The 16,815-nt window shown below is 37.6% G+C and overlaps 1 long non-coding RNA gene across 1 annotated transcript; it reads right to left on the bottom strand.

Moving 5' to 3' along the window:
- Positions 1-5,069: 5,069 nt before the first annotated feature.
- Positions 5,070-13,587, bottom strand: LOC308062606. The gene is made up of 2 exons (XR_013927634.1): positions 13,493-13,587; positions 5,070-11,135 (listed from the first exon to the last, which is right to left on the bottom strand). It is a non-coding gene; the product is annotated as an uncharacterized lncRNA (long non-coding RNA).
- Positions 13,588-16,815: the final 3,228 nt, after the last annotated feature.

Here is a 16,815-nt window from a genome sequence, read left to right on the forward strand (position 1 = left end):
TAGATGGTTCTTGACCTTTTATGTGTAGGTAATGATTACTTACATATCTGCAGGCATGCTGAAAGCTCTTTGTAATGTACTCAAGAAAAATAACAGTGACATCATTCAAAGCTGTCACTTTTTTAGTCTTTTAATAGAGATATTATAGCTGTTTAGATTTTAATGATCTGTGTGTATAGTTGCCTAAAGCAATTTCTTTTCCATTTACTGAAACTACATAAGCAATTCATGTCATGTTTTACAGATTTATCCAAGTTTTGGTGTTGCCTGTGTTCGTCCTGAAAACTAGGTCTGGTGTTACTGTGAGGTTTAGCCCTTGTCACACTGTAAAAAAAAGAAAAAAAAAATGGTTATTCTACAATGGGACTAATTTTTCTTTTGTTCTAGAAAAGATTTTTAGCTGCAGAAAACCTTTTGTTATCAATGCAAACTTTACAATAGACCCCAATGGATTTCTAATTGACTCAGTAATGCACTTTCATTACTGATCTAATACTAGACAGCTGGAAGTTGCCTGGTACACATACAATTCTCATATAAGCTATAATATGGAATGATCAGTATAATTTGAAATAATCACAAAGGTTATGTGGTAAATTGGCAATTGGCCTGTTCTGCATGGGGAAAAGATAATAAAAAATCAAACCTTTGAAAATCTGTGTTATTGAATGAAACAATGCAAGCCATTTCCCCAGTCTGTCTTCCACACACTGACTTAAGGATGACTGTACATAGCCCTAATCATCTGAGATCATTAATACAGCTGTATTTTCATCACAGAATGAGAATGTTGGCTCCACTATCATAGTTAAAATAGAAATATTCCTGTCTTTTTCCAAGCCCAATAGAAGAACAGTTAAAATCAACTCAAATTATCATCACCTCATAGTAAATACGAGATTATTGTTAAATGGTGTGGGCAAACTGTATCTGTATCACAATATAGATATAACTGCTTTTGATTACATGTTCTAGAATACTATAAATTAATATTCCATAGCTGATTGGACATGAAATTTTTGAAGAAATGCTTAAGAAATGCTGTAAGAAATAGTTAACAGGACAGGATATATCTCTATTCTTTGTAGAGCTGCTGTGTTCACTTAATGGAAATTGGCCTGGACTCTCTGCAAATCCAATGGCAACATTTGGTGTACAGTTCGTAAACTTGTTATGTTTGTAAATCCTTTTTAATGCTCCTAATGATCTTAAAAGACGTCATTTCTCCCTTTCAGTAGAATACTTTTATTGTGTTGGCAGTCTCATCTTTTAGAACAAATGGATTGAAATCTTGTAAGCAATCATACTACAACTCTATTAAAAAAACAGGCTCCATGAAGTTCAAAAATTAGCAAGCATTGCAAACTATTTGAAGTTTACACAAACAAAATGTTTGATTTGACAATGTTATTGAATTCCATCATTTAGATTTTGTTACATATTACAACAAGGATGGTTCTTTAGCTGCAGTAAGGACCAGAGTCTATGTGTGTTACCAAAAAAAGCATCTTTCTTCCCAAAGCAAGAGTGGTCTGGATAAGCTAAGGTCTGTTTTTTGGGTCTTGCCCTCTTTCCCCCCTTAACATAAGATAGTAGGTTCTGATAACTTAGAAACTTTTTTTAATAGAGCATTTACTTGTTTACTTATTTTTGTGAGTTGTCCCATCCAACTGGAAATTTTTCATAGCCAGCAATATCTGAATGACTGACTGACTTGATAAAATAATTTCTAGTGGCATCAGCATCAGCTGCAGGCCTAAATATAGAGAGATAGGTACCATATGCACTGATCTTTTAGACAAACGCACATGATGTATCCATGTTAGGTGACATCTTCCATAGGATTAAGTGTTGTGGGATGTCAACTGCAAATACAGCAAAGTATAGTATGTAACATGGTCTAAGAAAGACGATTCTTAGAAATTCATCACTCTGCTGATCTCATAACTGCATGGTAAATTAATGCTTACTGTCACTTCTTTCAGTCAGCAAAAGCTGAGCAAATACAATAAGCTGTCACATTTTTGTGACAATTTCAATTTCACTGTGAAATTGAAAACATTTCTCAAGCTAATAAACTCGAGTTTAGGACTGCTGGTATGTGCTTGTCTTTTTCAAACTGTATACTTCAAAGTGTAGAAGCTAGATAAGCTAACAGCTCATTCAGTGAAGTTATAGTGTCAGAGGAAGCATGTCTATCAAATGCTTGCTTTACAATTTTGAATAGATGTCATTGTTCTCAGTAATGTCACCCACTCTGGCTGCAGGCATTGTTTGAACAGAAGGAATGTGAAGCACATTTTTTACTTTATTCAGAGGTACTTCTTTGCAGGGAAATCAGCCATTCTTTCTCTTGATTAAAATGGTGATGCAAGAAGTACTAGAGGCTGAGTAGACAGCTGGCCAAAGCGTTGAAGATCAGGCTGATGGTTTAGCTGCATGGTCTCCAGAGTAGATGAATCCAAGTGAAGGAAAGGAGGATACCGTGACAATTAAATGTTGCTTCTTGTTTTCAGAGAAAATGGGTCAGAATGCAGCATTACATCTTTGGTTTAATTGTTTACCAAGCGTAAGTACAGATCACCCAGTGGCTGACTCCTATTTCTCCATGGTAGGCTGGGTCAGTGTGTTACAGACATCTGCCCATTGCTGCAATCCGATTGTAAGATGAATGCCAACAGCCCAAATGCATTCCTTGTCTCAGTTACACCGATACAATCTGGCCCCTTGTGTTTATTTCAGCACTGACTGAATTCTTTTGGTTATTTATAGATCCTTCTGAGATTGTGTCAGTGGGGTGAGAGTGAAGCAGTGTTAGCAGCCAGAGTACTCCAGAGAGGTCTGTTGGCTGGCACTTGTCCACTGGCTGTGTAAAAGTCGTAGCAGAGAAGTGGCCTTGCATCTTTGCTACCATAGAGTAAGTGCTCTGTGGACTTTGGGGCCAGTGTCAGAGACAGTCTGGAAGGAGAACTGTGACTCGGGATTCTGTTTTTTCTGCCCTGACACTGCAGGAGGGGAGTAATTCTTTCTCAGATATGTATGACTCAGAGGTACTATTTTTTGCCTAGTGTTTTTGAGAAAGGCCGGGGGGGGGGGGGGGGGGGGACGACGGGACGACGACGACACACACAGCAAATTGTATGTAACAGGCAGGACTTTGCTTTTTCCAGAGAAAGTCAAACTACAAGACAGTAGTTGCCTCGCACAGCTACAGAGTCTGTTGCTGCTCCCTTATCTGACTTGCCTGAAAAGCTGTATAGCTTTGTGCTTCTTCATGTATCTCCATTGACAAATACCTTTAACAAACTGTACTGGGTTTCTGTCAATGCCTTCAGTCCTCCGTGTTTCCATTACAGTTGCTCAGGGACTCTCAAAGATCACTGAGGAAATCAGATGGACAGGAGCTGAGTGGAAGCTTTCCAGGGAATGAAAGGATAGAAAAGTAATTTTGTAGGTTGGCTGAGCTCTTGATGAGATGTTTAACGCTGCTGTGATTTAATTGTATTGCTAATGGTGCATCAGGGTGTTTGAGCATTTTGGTAGGAGTCTCTTGGTTATTATTTAAATTGAAGGGAATAAAACACAATAGGTGTCATTAAAAATCTCTGTCTTTATTTTGGAAGAGTTCAGTAGCACTTTGCATGTATCTAGTGAGAGACGTTGGCCCTGGATTCTTATTTTCGTGAATGCTTTTTTACACACTTTGGTCAGATAAAAGACTCTTGACGTTGTCATAAATTATTTATATTCTTCCTTTCCGCTCTTGACAGGGCTTTGCTCAGGCACAATGCCATACTATAATGCTTTTGAGCGTGCCACGGTTTACTTCCAGTTCAGGGACTAGCTTGGGGAATACAAGTTTGTGTGCCTTGGCCCACAAAGTAACTGAAACCAAACCCTTCATCTCTGTCATGTGAATATTTTGGTCTGTATCTTGGACCATCTTGTCATTGTTAGAGAGGCCACTGAGCTTTTTAGCCTGTCCATTTATTAATTAATAAAGGGCCAAGTAGCAAAGATGAGCTCTCGGAAAGGGGAAGCAGACAGCAACCATACTATTTGCTAAGGATGTCCCACTCTGCTGCACAGGAACATACGACAACACTCATTGAGTGAAGGTACATAATCCTTTAATTCATATAACAGAAAATTATCTAGAACTTTCCTCTCCAGATTACCTGCTGTAGTAGATCCCTTTCAGTGGATCTATGTAAAAATAGATTCTTACATTCAAACATAAGAGAAAGCCTTATGTGAGGTCAAAAACTTACTGAGAATAAATTCCTCTGGGTGAATATTGAGTTTTATTGAGTTTATCACTGTGGTTTCAGTAATTGCTTCTCTTCCATTACTTTGTTTTGCATTTCACCTTCCTTGTCTCTGTAACATTTTTTTGTGTTTCTGAGACATCTATCAGCTGCCTTATCACTGCAAGTGTTCCAAAGGAGATTGTAGTAGTGTGTAAAAGATGTTCTACTTATTTCTTATCCCACACATTTTTATCCTTTCCAAGGAGGATCATTTCTAGGTGATAGCTCATTCCTTGTTTAGTTTAGTTGCACATAGATGACCTTTATCTCTGTTGTCACTTAACTGTTAAATTGAAAGCTATACCATTCTGGTTTCCTTGCTACAGAACTGGACAACCTTACTAGTTCTTTTTGTAGTGCTAGAAGAGTGTACCAAATCCATCACTGAAATAATGATGCATGATTTTGAGCCCAAAAGACAAAAGAAACTTAAACCACAACTTATTCAGCTGGGATGGTTCAGGCCGTGTTTAATCACACAGATGAAAAAGCAGTGCTGCAATTTACTTTAACTCAGGCTTGAGTTAAATGATTGTCAGGAATAAGTACTCCTGGAATATTACTGGACTACCATGATTACTATCTAAGTGCTACTATGAGTAAGAACATACTACTCCTGCATATCGCTTAATTATTTTCACTGTAGTGAGATGACCACCACTATTTGTAGTCTTTTGGGCATGGGAATAAACTTTTCCAAGAAAGGTTATGAAGTAAAATGTGTATTCGTGTTTTCTTTTGATTTGGGGAGGGAAATAATTTCTACTTTTTTTTTTTTAGTATGTGCTTTAAGACTAAAGACAGCTTCTACATTGATTTCTTCCTTTATCATTGTGCCTGATTTAAGACCTTTTTTCTGCTAGGATCCAAAGCAGAGAGCTGGCCTGAGGAATCTGAAGGGCTTTCAACCACAAAAATTACTGTACATTTGTCAAAACCAACAATTTTTCACATAAGATTCCTAAAGACAGAGGACTCATCCTAAGAGTGTTCATATTTAATTGCCTCAAGGGACACCAGCAATGGAAAATACTCTTTGCATCTGACAGTTAAAGGTAACTATTGCCAATTAAATAAAAGCTTCCATCTCAAGTAAGTAGAAAAAAATAGAGCCAGTCTTCAGTACAGTAGTTTCAGTTTCTATGATTTTGTTTCCCTATTTCACTGCAGTTGCTATGTCAGCATAACAGTCTTATGGTGATATCAGGAGATGGAATAGAAACTCCGAACATACTTATTTATAGAAAAATTGTGGGTTTGGACTAGTTTGGTCATTTTTTGTTTAGACAGTAGCAAGAAACTTCTTCATGGGAAGCTTTAGCATCGGTAAATATTTTTAATCGCAGAGACATATTTTCTGTATCTTTGCCCTGGTTAGCCTCTGATGTTACAAGTAGTTTTCCACCACTTTGCTGGGAAGATTGTTTCACAGCCTAAAACTTCGATTAGTTTTATTATTTATTATGTGCACTGTGATAATAACTCTTTTCATTGCTGACTTCTGAGGAAAACAATGATGTGGTCATAAAGGGAAGACACCCATCACGTAATTTAGAAGTCCACAGCATAAATGTCTGCAGCTGAGTGGGTGAGTGAGTTCCCTTTAAAGCCACTGGAGAGGCAGAGGCATTTTTAGAGTGCAGTAACTCAACATATTTTAGATGTTTATTTTAGGAAAAGAGGTGTGCCATTCTATGCTCTACTTACTATGTTTACTAGATATCCATTGACTCCATTAAGTCTGGGAAACTGTACTTTACGTCCTGAATTGTAGAAATCTAATGAGTCTTATCCAGAAAAGTACATGTAAATCACAGAGGTGATGAGAACAATCTGCAGTGATATTATGTCATGCTAATTTACAAATTATATAGGCCCATGATTAGGCCATTTGGCTGTTCCAGCTTGCTGGCCAGTGAGGAAGAAAGGACAATATGTACTTCGCACAGCTGGAGCAAAATACTCATGTGGATGCTGCGACAGTAAAGAGAGACAGGATCCAATGAAAATTATGAAAGTCATGATGCAGACAATTCTCCATCACATCCCTTGTGTTACATGAGATGATAAACAGATATCTATGGGCAGAAGACTACTGAATTAGGGACTCATAAGAAAAAAACATTTGGAAAATAGAAAAGATGAATTGAAATGATGAAAAAAACCACCAAAAAAACCCAAAAAACCAACCCCACATTAAGAAGTTGACATGCAGACAAAAATAGTCTGAAAATAAGACAGAGTAATGTGAACTAAAATGATGTTGTTGCCCTTGGAAAATCCAGATGAAATTGGATTCCCACTGGACCAGACACTGGATGAACCTAATAAGAGACATCTGAAATAGTGTGAAAACTAGATATTTTGCTTAGATTTCAAAATATTTTTTCAGTGTTAAAATTTACAGGTACATTGATTGGACTAAAGGTCCAGACAATGATCTGTGGGGATTATTCAGTAGATAATCTTCATAGTAAATTGTTGGTTTTCTTTCCCTTCCTTTCCTTTTTTCCATCCTTGTGATTATTTCATTTGGTTCCTGCCTTCAGCTACCTGCTTATAATTATAGCAAAGATTATTCAGGCATGTGTTTGTTGGGAGTTTAGCACAGGAACATCACCACAGCTGAACAGTAACAGCTTGATCCATAAAACAGTGACTACCAAAAAGGACATCTCAGCCAGTCATTCATTCATTCATGAGACATCCACCAAGCTGCTTTCTGGTACAGTAATGCTATCAAAAAACACTAGTTTCAAAAATGCTGGTTTCTTTCACAGTGCATTATACCAAGAGGATTAAAGAACTGCAGGAGGTCTGGAGCACCCTTTTTAAGATTGTTTTGGATCAGTCACCCTATGTAGCTCAGGCCTGTTTCTTCAATATGAAGAAACCTACAAAATTACAACAGATCTGAAGTAATAAGAAAAAAAAAAAAAAGAAAATAGGGGTGCATTTCCTTTTCAGAGTGCAGGATTGTAGTTCTCTGAGAATTCAGAAAGAATCAATAAAGTGCAAAGTCAGAAGGCAGCTTTTGTATCTGACAAGTTATTTAATAGACAGAAGAACTAAACCTGAGCCCCATTAGCAGTGTTTAAACATACAGATCCCAAAATTCCAATGGAAACAAGTTTTAATAACATGAAATCTACCAATGGATATCTTGATATATTAATGTATTCCAAATCATGTGGTTTCAATGGGAAAAGTTTTGTTTAAAGAAATTCAAATTCACTCAAATTCAGATTTAAGTGACTCGGATATCTAATTTTCATGCACCTTTCTAACTGTTTGATACACAACTGTTGAAATTGATGGTAATCTCCGATTAAAACATATGGGAAAGCACATGGCAGTAACTGAATTATTCAGTTTTCTATAATCAGATTTCTATCTATAAAATTAAGGCTTAGCTCCCTCTAGATAAAATACAGAAGTATATGTAAATATTTACTTAAAAGATTTACGACTAGGTTTAGGATTAGAGACATGCGCATTTTACAGTAGAAGAATGAACTTCAGTATATAGTTACATAAGGTGATGGACTAATTCCTTACAGCCTGGCAGTGCACAGAGATGCCAGTTATGGCATGTAATAGGCAAGGGAAAGGTCTATTGTATATTTAGGTTATAAAGAAACACTTTAACACTGTTTACAGAGAAAAGCTTAACTGCAAAAATGAACTCAATTAGTCAATGTAGCAAAAGTAGGTTTTAACACAAAAGCTAACACAAGATTCTTATGATCTAGACGGGTTCAGATGATACTGGTGAGATGTGCGTTTATTTATCTTTATAATGAAACTTTCCTTTTGATCTCCAGCCTGCCAGTATCAATCTTTCCTGATTCAAGGAAGCCCCATGTGTTTTAGTCAGATCTTAAGAAGGTTGAAACCAAATAGCAGTAATGATACTGGGAATCACTAGGAGTCTGGAAACAGTTGCAGTTGCTGTAGAATGTATATGTAGATGTACAAAAATTTCAAATAAAGAGGAACTGTTAATAACACTAGTTTAATTGATGGATTTATGAGATTTGTGAATTCCAAGGATTCTTGCATGGTCTTTTCTTTGGAATAGTTTTGTGAAGGTTCTTTTGCTACTGGATAAATGAAATGGACGTTATGGGGTGCCAGCACTGAAGGCCAAAGTAATGAGCAACGTTTTCATTTACTCCCTTGGAAGGTAAATCTAAGACTTCTCAGAATCACTACCAATGCCTTTAGGCTGCAGCTGATGTGAATTTCCTCCTGCTACTTTTCTTTCCTCTTTTATTTCTAGGCTGCTCACTTTCTTAGATTGAATTTTGTCTACTGCAACAGAGTTTTCAACTTCAGTATGAAACATAATAGAGGAATAAACCATAAACGACTCTGCAGTTTACAGCAGGGTGTCCATAAGGTGCCCTCACATAAAAGCATAGAACAAGAAAATAAGTGCAGTAAAATAATAAAAGATCTATTTCACTCCTCACTCACTCATACCATAAAACCAAAACTAATGCCTGGCTCTAGTGGACATGCCATATTCTTTTAAATGGCTGAAAGGACAGGAGTTGGTAACACCGATTAGTTTCTGTAGTAGGTAGAAGGGAGATCTCAAGGGAAGCTTAACATTTAGCCAATCAGTCCTTTTTGCACCCCTCGATCTCTGTTTCCCTTGAGGCCTGTAGGTGAGTTTTTCACTTCCTCTTGAAGCTGGTAATGCCAGGAGTTTTGTCTTCAGCTGTTTCCTTCCTCTCCCTCAAAAATGTTGTTTATAATTGAAGGACTTGCTATGCTGGGTTCCTACCCAACACATCTCCCCAGACTTGATGATGCTTGAACTAGAGATATGCCAAGAATGTACAGAACAAAATCTCAAACAGCCATAACTCTTGTTTATAGCCATAAACGGGGTTATTCTGATTTATGTCTAATAAAGAAAGCCAAATGTGTTGTTACTGAGGTGCTTCTTCACTAACACTACTGGCACACCAGCCCATTACACTGCATAACTGAGATAACTTGCTACTGTTTCTTCCCAACATTTCTTGGAATCAAGTGGTAGAATGAAGAGCTCTTTACCTAATTTTTCAGCCCTTTCTTTGAATTTGGTGAGCCTCTTGAATAGCCATGGAATGGGCTTGGTGTCTGGATCACCAGGAAGGTCCAGAACTGTGCTATTTGTACCCATTACCAGTAGCATGTGCGAACTCATGAATGATTGATCTCACAACAGCTTAAGTATGCTCCATAAGTTCCTCTCAGGTTTTCTCCCACATCCATGAGGACTTGCAGTTTTAACCTCCATATCATCAATTCCTTATTATTTCTCTGTCTCAACTGTCTTTCCTTTACAACTGCTACAGTCTTGAATTAGGCCATTATTTCATCCTTGAAAATCAGTTTCCATTTACCCAGTTCACCATTTTTTGAAACCACAGTAACTCATGATTGCTGGGGCCAGAGGGGAATTGCCTGAGAGATGTGTAATGCACTGAGCTAACGTGTAAGGCTAAAGTATAAAATTTAAGTTATAAATGAAAGTGACAAGCAGAATTTTTCTCCACTTAGCTTTATTAATGATGCAGTATTTTATTGCCTGTGGCTGAAAGTATTTATTGTCATTGTGTTTAGCAGTAATTTGGCTTCACAATTCAGTTTACTTTTTACATTTTTTTCCCCATTATTTCCTCAATATCACTTTGTTTCCGTGCAGATTGCTGTCATAGTGTGTTCATGTAGTAAGTGTGTGGTCTTCTGAGAGAGAACATAGGCAGATTGGCATTAATCTGCAGAAGCAAAGGCTCAACTGTGGGCTTATTTTTAAGCATGTGAGTATGTGGCTGAAATCAATAGCTACACAGATTGCCCTTCTAGTGTGACTAAGAAAACTGCACGTGTTTTTTTTGGTTATAGGCACAAACATGTATCTGGCAACATCAACCAATGTCTTCAACATTTATTTAATTACACAAAAAGTCCCACTGAGAGCAGAGGGAATATTTGTATGCTTTAAATTAAGTATCTCATGGGTCACAAGCAGTGGTAAGGATCTTGCAGATAAAATGCTTGAATGTGTATATCATATATTAGTGTTCAGAGAAAGACAATGAGAGTGATCACAAACAAGAAAAAAACTTTCGAGAGGAGAGTGTGAAAAGATGAAATGGTTTGATTTAGAAAGGAGAGGAATAAGAGCAAATGTATCAAAAGTATGTGAAACAGTGGCTGCTATTTAAACGGAAGAACGAGAATATCCTTTTTCTCTGATAAATAGTATAACAACAAGGAAAATAAAAGGCAAGCTGGAAGCCATTATAAGGAAACACTTTTTCTACAATATATAATTAGGTAATAGAATTCATTCTCAGAGGAAATGAGACCAATGAAGATTCCGAGTGAGACTGAGCATTCTCATGGATAAGAGTGGTACCTGGAGTTATAACAAGTGTGGTATACAAGCAATGTAATAATACTTATCGAAATGGCCATTGTGCTCCAGGGCTCAATGTAACCTAAATGAGAGTAATGCCGCAGTACAAAAGCAGAGGATACTTGACAGAAAGGACAAGCTATATCATATCTGTTTGATAGAAGGGTCTTCTGCCATCTTCTCAGTTATCTGGTGACAACCAGTCTCAAAACCAGCATTAATGCTTGGACAGACCCACAGTCTTTTCTTCTGTAGATCTAACCTAGTATGATTCTTCCAGTTCTTCTATGTATCTGTCTAACATCCTTTAAAGGGTATAGGTTGGATAGTCAATGTATTGTCTCTTGGTAGCTTTGTGTAGTATATTACTAGTTCAATAGACTGTACATTTGAGAGATTTCTTCAATCTGTGTTGAAAAAGGAAAAAGGAGGTAAAAAAGACATTGGATCTTTATTTGGGTTTTTATTTGTTTGTTTTTTTCTTAATTAATTGCAACAAACCCCCTTGATGATTGGGCTTTTCATTGCAGCTTTTTTCAGCATTAGTGACCCGATCATCGACTATGTTTCTGTGCTTTCACCCCTCTTTATTGATTTTTATATTCTTTTCCTAAGATTAAAATTGTATGGTACGTTCAAACCAAGAGTCTTCATAGAGTAGCTCCTGCACTTTTGGCCATCTTTCATCTTTATTACCATCATTCTAAAGAGAATATAGAAGGATGATGGTCTTGATGCAATCTATAATGACCATGACAGAGCAGAAGTAGCATCATGAAACTGTGCTATAACTACACGGAGAGTGTAAATAACAATGTGGTCTGACAATAGTGATTTTTTGCTTAAACTGTCATCCTCAAAAACATGGCTTTTTAAAGCTGATTCAAGGTGGGCACCTAAAATTCACAGATTGCCAGCAATGCCAATTATGTGTATTTCTTTGACTTCTCGTGCAGCTTCAACTGCGGATTAGAGAAGTTAACATCTTATGGGCACTGGAATGTTCACAGCAAATTGGTTCTGTTTCACTTCTCACTTCTGTTATATGGGCATCTTAATTGTTTAATGTAATATTTCTACTTAATTACAGGAAATGTCACTTACTATATTGATGGTAAAATGAACACTGGCAATGTAAATGACATTGTACATTTTTACAATGAGAGAAAATAATTAATTATGAGATGGAATAAATTAACTCATACATCAAATGCTTCTAAGAGGTGTAAGAGGTGGAGGTAGGAGGTGCTTCCAATTTAGTCCCTTCTGTAGAGCAAATTAGAGTCCAATTATATTAGACACTGAAGAACAGAAATGGTCTCCATGGCCTAGAAGAGCATATAATGGTACCTCACATTTATAGACATGCAAAGTTGAAGTTCATACGCTGTAAGTATCATTTCACTTATTATTTCAAGTCCATTGTAGCATCATAGCATATGCCTTCACAAATCTTATGGGAAAGCATAAATTCAGTCATGGCTAGTGTAAACCAGCTGGAGCATACTTGCAGGAGAGGGCACACATGTAAGGAATCACAGTGAATATTATGAAGTAGAAGCTGCAAATTGATGACTTTAGGTCAGCCATGAAAAGTTTCTGGAAGCTTAGTCTTAGCTAGTAAAGAGGCTACAAGTCTATAAATTATTTCTGTTCATTGTCCAGAGATTTAAGCTATGGCAATCCCTGGGGATGAACACTATTCATCCAGTAATAAAGTCAGATTTCTAAAGAAGTGTGTATACTTGAGCCTTACTCTGCCTAACCAAGGTTTATTCTTTCTTTCTTTGCTTTCACGTAGAAGTATTTGATGCTTTCTATCAAGTTGGAGACACTACTCTGTTTTACACATTGAGCAGGAAATTTTTTGAGGAGCAGTGTTTTAAGAAGGGAAAAAATACATTTATTTGCCTGAAGAAGGACCCTTTTGTTCATGAACTTTTGATGCAGTATGCAGCATAAAGCTAACACCAGTCATCTCCAAGTGTTCACAAACAGTCCGGCAAAAGCTTTCAACATTTCCCTTTCAAATTTAGTGCAGCTATTCCTCAGGCTGAGAGGCCAACCAAAAATAAGGCAGGATTTGTTCTGGAGAGTAGGAAAGAAGAATAGGGAGGGGGAGTTGGATCAGCAGAGGGTCAAGGTTTTGAGCTTGGCAGAAAAGGAATGGCCAAGAGATAGAAGGAGACACAGAGAAGATTGAAAGATATTGAGGCTGATTATTGGATAGTCAGAGTGGGGATAGTCTTTGCTTTTATTTATTTTTGATGAACTTTTTAAATAGAAGTAATTTTCATTCCGACACAGAGCATAAAGAGATTTTAAAATCTCTGTGTTTGCCATGAAGGATAATTTGTTTTTTTCAGGCAACCATACTGCCAACCAGCATTGCACAGGCGTATCTTCATATTACTCCCTCTGCTACATCCCTCCTGGTAGTTCTTTCCCTTCCCCATTCCTACTTTGTGTATACACACACACACACACAGAGGATTCAAAACGCTGTTAACTTTCCTGGCGTCAAAAAGCAGTAGAAATAAGCATAAGTCACTAATAAATGTTACATCCCAAAGCTACAGCATGAAGAAAGATGGCCTCTTTCCCAGAAGCTGTGCACTGAATATTTAAATTTGTTTGAAAACCAGCACTGGATGTGGTGTTGATAGCCAGTGCACGTAGCTAAGTGCAAGTGGTGCAGACTGCAGTTAATTAGTAAGTTTGCTTTGCTAGGCTGTGACTACAGCAACTTCTTCTCATAAAATACCTTTCATGTACATAGCTGGAGAAAAAATGTTCCTCAAAGAAGTTCTGTCCACATGTTTAACAGTCCTCTCGAGTGTCATCAATTCTCGATCTCCTAGATAAAAACAAATCAACGTTAGTGTGAACATGCAAGGGGTTTTGAATGCCTTTATTGCATCTCACTATTATCTAAAAATTTTCTCTTGAGTATACATTTTCTCTGGTATGCTTAGTGCTTTCTTCTTGTAAAATTCTTTTTCACATGCACTTATACATACACTAAAAGTTTCGTGTGGTTGATATAATGTGTAAATTATTTGTCAATTGTGCGTTACACAGACAACTTGAGAATTTAAAAAATAATTTCATAGAGTTAAAATAATAGGAAAATGCTAATTTTTCATAGATACAGTTTGGCAACCAAGTCTAGTCCTTGAATATAAATAGCTAAATGTATTTGTGTTATTTGAAATAGTAAATCATTTTTTTATTATTTTTTTTTATGTGAGGCAATGGGACAAGAGTGGAAGGACCAGAAAACAGGGACAATGCTTAATATATTATCTTTTCCCCCCATTCATGGGGATTTATTTTGAAACCCAACCTGCTCAGGATTTTGGAAGGGGTTTTTTTGCCTGCATTTTAAATCCCTTGGTCCTAATTTGCTTTTCTCACATATACCAGAATGTATTCAGCTTCCTTGAAGTCAGTGGACCTGCAAAGAAGTAAAACCTACAGAAGAAAATTAAACCTTTTAAAGCAAACTTACCCCATTACCTTCATAAAGGTGAAATTAGTTAGTTTCGTCTGTTAATCGCATGTCAAAGTCTGACATTATATAAAGCATTGGAAACTGGAGTCTCTTGTCGAGGCAAGGATAAGCAGCAAATCCAAGTTTATAAATTGTTGACTGGAAACAATGGTCTAGAGATAACCTTGGAGAGGTTGTGAAAGACTTCACTGAAGTTTATTTGCATTGCAATTCTGCTGGAAGTCACAGAGACTTGGCTTCATACCTACTTACTGCCATTTATTTTTGATATGCCCCAAAGCATCCATGACACTTATTAAAATAGAACGGTGTCTAGGCAGCCAGCAACGCTACTGTATCTTGTTTCAGCAGTTACTCTATTTTAAGGAGTTCCAAAGAGGTTCAGTGTACATCTTCAGTGTACATCTACTATGTCTGTTGATTCATGTAGCTTGTGAAACCTTTGACCTAGATCAAAAATTCCAATATATAAGAGGGGAATCTGCGCAGCTTCCAGTGTGCACTTAGTGTTGTGTGTTAGCAAGATGTTCTTCCCATTTATACCATTTTCTTTATACTTTTTTGTACAAGCTACAGGTCATATTTGCTTGTAATCTAAAAAAATTCCACTTTGCTAATCTGTATTATGCACCTTTATATATCTGTGTGGTGTGTTTAGAAACCTTTGCTCAAAACATGCCTTTTTTGTTGCATAGTGTCATTAACACTTGTATCTGTAAGAATTTCCCTTTTATCTTGTTTTTGTGGCAAATTCTTTCTGCAGATTCTGGATGTGAGCCAGTCATGTTAGAGTGAAAATCAGAGCTATTCTCTCCTCAAGCCTGCCAATGTTCTCACAACAGGGAATATTAGTTTATAAATTACCCCAGGGAGAAATGCCAGTCACACAAATCTCAGGACATCCACAGGAGCCAAATCACACTTTTCTGATATTTCACTTCTGTGAGCATCCATATTCAAATGTAAACAATGTTTACATTTAGAGCTGCATTCAGCATTATAAAAGTCCTCTTTGCCTCATGCATCTTGGTGAAATAGTTCTGTCTGAAATGTCTGTTTCTTACGGGTTGCCTTCTAATGTATTTTATTGGGGGAAAAATCTGATGGGAAATAAACCAAACTGTCTAATTATTTGTGACATATTACCTATCAGAATATAACTGTCAGTAGAGGAACAAAAGGCCAGCTTCTCTTACAAAGTTTGTTCTCCTTGCTGGTAATTTGGTTTGCTTCTCCCAAAGAAGCAGTTTTGAACTGATGAGCATTTTGAGATAACGCCATGACGTGGAGGGGATATGTCAGATAACATAGGCTGTAATGAGGTACATAAAAGGAGAGTAAAACATCCCCTCAAAAGTAAAGGGTGTCAGGCTGGAAGGGTACATTCCAAATTGTTTCATTCCGCATATCACTGCATGAACCATTGCAGCTACACCGGCTGTGGATCCTCCTTACAAGAGCTAATTGTTGACAATTGTGTTGCCTGTTTCTGAGTCTTACTTAATACTTGATATTTCCTATCTGCAGTGCTGCTGTTGGATGTTGCATGATTAGGTTGTTTACAGCCCTGTCCTCCTCTTGGTGAATATGCTGGAAAAGCAGTTTCTCGCTTCAAAGGTCCAGGTCCACTATGTATCGCAAATGTCCTGAACGCTTCGCAGGGAAAAGAAATGACACAAACTATGACCCAATGGCCTGGAGGTGTAATTGGATTTCTAATTAGAGCGTAAGATATAAACTCATACATTTGCATTAAATTCATTTGTCTGAGGTCTCCTAAGTGTTTAGTACTTTCTGGCCTACTCTACCTCAGAGTGAGTGTAAAATTTAATTCAGCTAAACTTTGCTTATTTATGCTTACGTAGTTTAATGTCCTGAATTTCCTTATACACAGAATGCAACTGAAATGTAATTGTGACTGGAGAGGAATCACACCAGCAAAACCAACAGCATGTGTACCTTCTTGTGTCTCATGGGCCACACAGCAGGGAGTAGATTCATTTAAACCTTCGTGGAGAAAAGGTGTAGAAACAATTGTCCTGTGAGGAGCAGGGAGTGCGACTCAAGGATCTTTATGGGTCCCTTCCACCTTGACATAGTCTATGAATTCTGAGGACAACGGACTAAGGCAGGTTTGTGACTGTCTTTGTGGAACAAAAGTGCTGACAGGAGGGAAAAGACACCATGAGAAACAACATTTGTCAAGTAGAAAGGCAGAGAATTAGGTTGTGAGTTTAAGATCATGACAGGCAGAGTTAAAGTTGGCTGGAGGAAGGGATTAAGGGTGGGAGGGAGTATTATTGGACAAGTGTGTGGGAGTGGTGTTAGACTGGACTTCAAAAATACTTCGCCATTTATCTTTTTGAAGATGATCAGTTAACCCCTATCAATTTGCACACCTCTCCCCCTGCTCACAGATACTCTGTCTACCAGCTCCAGACCTGCGCGTGCCCTCCCCTCCAGCTGACCTCGGTTCCCCTTACGCCCTGCTCTTTTGGGGCAGTCTGAGGAGGACGGGCAACCACCTGGGACCCCCCCTGTTCAGGGGGCTAGCTCTTCCTCCTCTCTCCTCA

Source organism: Falco punctatus (genome assembly GCF_963210335.1).
Source record: "Falco punctatus genome assembly, chromosome: 4".
NCBI classification, from domain to species: Eukaryota; Metazoa; Chordata; class Aves; order Falconiformes; family Falconidae; genus Falco; species Falco punctatus.